Consider the following 4249-nt stretch of genomic DNA (forward strand, 5'->3'; position numbering starts at 1 on the left):
CTGACGTTTCAAAGGGGGGAATTTCAAATTTTCAATATTTTGTGTTGCGGCGTGTATATCACGTCGCAAACTTTTTTGTATATCACGCCAACCACTTAATGCAGTCATGTGTGCAGTTGACTGACATATTTATATCTGTTAGGATGTTGCGACGTGATTTTCATTTCGCTAACTAGACACGTGAAAATCACGTCGCTAAATGTATTATATTCTTTCGCGTTTCGTTCCTCTTTCTAGAAACCCCATTTCCAGATTTTTCTTCTCCTCCCAACTTCCTCTCCTCCCTCCTCAACCCACCATCTCTTCCTCTCTCAAATTTCTCTTTTATTTTCATACAATCCTCATCCAATTAAAGGTATGCAATCTTCAATCTTCACTTGTTCTTGTTAATTTTTTTTTTAATTTTTTGTTAAGAATATATTACATTCTGATTTTGATTTAATATATGTGTAGGTGAAACTCAAGAATTTCTGATTTTGATTCAACTACAAGATCTCACTAAATATTGTTCAAGTTCATTTAGGTTTTTTTTCAATTTTATTTATCTAATTTTTCAGATTTTTTGATGTGATTATGTTATAGATTTGATATATAATTTAGATTTTTATATGTGATTATTAATTTATCTAATTAGAAACATATATAGATTTAATAAAAATAGATTTTATGTTATAATTTTTAGAATGTATATAAAAACAGAATATTAGGATGTTATAATTATAGAATATTAGGATGTTATAATTTTTAGAATGTTATAATTATAGATTTAAGGGAATGTTAGAATAATATGTATTATTGTTAGAATGTATATATTGTTAGAATGTTAGAATGTATATAATATTGTTAGAATGTTAGAATGTATATATTGTTAGAACGTTAGAATGTATATATTGTTAGAATGTTAGAATGTATATATTGTTAGAAAATTAGATTGTAGAAAATTATTTACTTATAGTTGATATAAGTAAATGTTTAATTATTGTTACTAAAAAGAGAATGATTGGATATATGTGCAGTATGAAATATTATTTGTATTATCGTAGTTGGATGTACGATAGAGTGGAACCAGGAAGACGTGCACTTAAACCCAATTTTATAGAAGGAGTTAACGGGTTTATCACATGGGCGTTTGCTCAATAATGTTGTCGAAGCGAAGAAGGAGTTAGGTGTCCATGTCTTAAATGTGAATGTAGACCTATAATTAGTGACCCAGAGGAAGTGGTCAGGCATTTGTATACAAGGGGTTTCATGGAAAATTATTGGGTTTGGACGTTTAATGGTGAAAAATTGTCGAGTAACGTACCAGAGACTAGCAGTACGCATGCTTCAAGTAGTCGTCCGCCAATGGAATATGAGGAAAGACCACCTATTGAATATGAGGAAAACTTTAATCAGATCGGTGACATGGTTGAGGATGCTTTTGGTGTGAACGTGACTTATGATCAACCTGAAGATTTTGTTGGGGAAGAGATGCCGAACGAGGAAGCGCAGAGATTTTATCAGTTGTTGAATGAGATGAATACGCCGTTGTTTGACGGTTCGTCTGACTCAAAGTTATCAATGTGTGTGAGATTATTGGCCGCCAAGTCAAATTGGAATGTTCCTGATCAGTGTTTGGAATTCTTTGTAAAAATGATGTTGGACTTAACTGCAATGAAAGACAACTTACCTACAACATTTTATGAAGCAAAGAAGTTGGTGTCGAAGTTGGGCTTAAGAGTAAGAAAGATTGATTGTTGCATTAATGGTTGTATGTTGTTTTATAACAATGAGTTTGGTACTAAAGATGGATTGTTGGAGGAATGTAAATTTTGTATGAGTCCAAGATATAAAGTTCGCACTAGAGCCATTAACACTAATCAAGACCGTGTAGCAGTAAAGTCCACGTTTTATCTTCCGATAATTCCAAGGTTAAAAAGAATATTTGCTTCAATGGACAGTGCAAGTCAAATGACATGGCATCATACAAATAAAACAAGTCCAGGCACTATGCGGCATCCATCTGATGGCGAGGCATGGAAACACTTTGATCGAATACATCCTGATTTTGCCGCAGAACCTAGAAATGTCATGCTTGGATTATGCTCAGATGGTTTTGCTCCTTATGTTCAAGCGTCGGGAAGTGCGTATTCTTGTTGGCCAATTATTGTAACCCCTTACAACCTCCCTCCCGAGATATGCATGACAAAACCATACATGTTTTTTACGTGCATCATTCTAGGACCTTCGAGTCCAAAAGCCGGAATTGACGTGTATTTACAACCTTTAATTGATGATTTGAAGAGGTTGTGGATTGGTGGAGAATGGACTTATGATATATCACGTAAAAAAAACTTTACTATGCGAGCTGCCTTGATGTGGACCATCAACGACTTTCCAGCATATGGCATGTTGTCTGGTTGGGGTACACATGGCAGAATGGGTTGTCCGCATTGTATGAGATACACCAAGGCGTTTACGTTGGATAAAGGGGGGGAAAGCTCGTGGTTTGATGGCCACGGCAGATTTCTACCAAAAAATCATCCGTATAGAAAGAACAAGATAAATTTCATAAAAGACAAACAGGTAACATATATGCCTCCGCCCTGATTGTCACCAGGTGCTGTATGGGACCAAGTTTGTGGGCTACCAAAAATTACAGATACTGGAAAGGCGTGTAGAATTGAAGGATATGGGGTCGATCACAATTGGACAAAAAGAAGTATATTTTGGGACCTTCCATATTGGAAAGATAATTTGTTGCGCCATAATCTAGATGTTATGCATATTGAGAAGAATATTTTTTTATAATGTATTAAACACCGTGATGGATGTTAAAGACAAGACTAAAGATAATGAGAAGGCTAGACATGACATGGAAAAATGGTGCAATCGAAAAGAGTTGGAGTTGAAGCCTCAACCAAATGGAAAATTATTGAAACCGAAGGCTTGTTTCAGTCTGACATCCCAAGAAGGTAAAGCGGTTTGTCGGTGGTTAAAAGAATTGAGAATGTCCGACAGCTATTCTTCAAATTTAGCAAGGTGTGCTGACACTAACACTGGGAAGTTGCATGGTATGAAAAGTCATGATTGCCATGTTTTTATGGAACAATTGCTACCAATTGCGTTTGGTTCTCTACCTAAACACGTGCTTAATCCATTGACTGAAATTAGTCAATTTTTCAGAGATATTTGTGCTTCAGCTTTAAAAGTAGATCACATCATTAAGTTGGATCGAAATATTCCAGTCATTCTATGCAAGTTGTAACAAGTATTTCCGCCTAGTTTTCTTGACTCCATGGAACATCTACCTGTGCATCTTGCCTATGAAGCTTATCTTGGAGGACCTATTCAATATAGGTGGATGTATCCGTTTGAAAGGTTCATGGGTGATTCAAAACGATCGGTGAAAAATAAGGCTAGAGTTGAAGGATTGATATGTGCACATTACTTGCATCGAGAAACATCACATTTTTGCAGTCACTATTTCAAGCATTTGATGTTAACTCCAAGAACCATTCGAAATCCTGTCAATGTTAGTGAAAGGAGTCAATTCACTTTATCGGTCTTCGAGCTTCCAGGCCGTCCATCTAGAAAAAAGGGTGTGCATTGGTTGACCCAACAAGAAATGCAATCTGCCCATGTTCATGTCTTGATCAACTGCGTTGAAGTTAAACCATTTCTTGAGTAAGTATACATACCCCTAACTTTTAATTTTCTTTACAATCATAAAACTCATTACTCTGAAACTTATAATGTGTTTCTTTTTAGGGAATTCAACAACACCTATTTTCATACTACCGGTGTACAATCAACATCTGGTGTCATCCATGCTCAATTTCCAGCATGGTTTAAGGAGAGATTGTATAGCATTGTTGCACCGACTCCCGAAATACTCCATTTGAGAAACTTGTCTCAAGGCCCTATTCAAAGCGCAAATGAATGGCACACATACTTCGTGAATGGATATAAATTTCACACTCATACATGGACTGAAGGGAAAAAGACCATAAACAGTGGTGTTTTTGTGAAAGGAGTTACAGATGGTGGTGAAGATGACTTCTATGGTTTTGTCAAACATATCTACGAGTTGGTGTACACTTACTTGGACTCGGAAAATAAAGTTGTCTTGTTTTATTGTGAATAGTATGATCCAACTAGAGGCACAAAAATAGATAGGACATATGGTACTGTTGAGATTCAAATGGACCAGAGGTACAAAGAGTATGACCCTTTCATAATGTCACATATTGTTAGGCAAGTTTATTAT

Source organism: Vicia villosa, linkage group LG6 (genome assembly GCF_029867415.1).
Source record: "Vicia villosa cultivar HV-30 ecotype Madison, WI linkage group LG6, Vvil1.0, whole genome shotgun sequence".
NCBI lineage: Eukaryota > Viridiplantae > Streptophyta > Magnoliopsida > Fabales > Fabaceae > Vicia > Vicia villosa.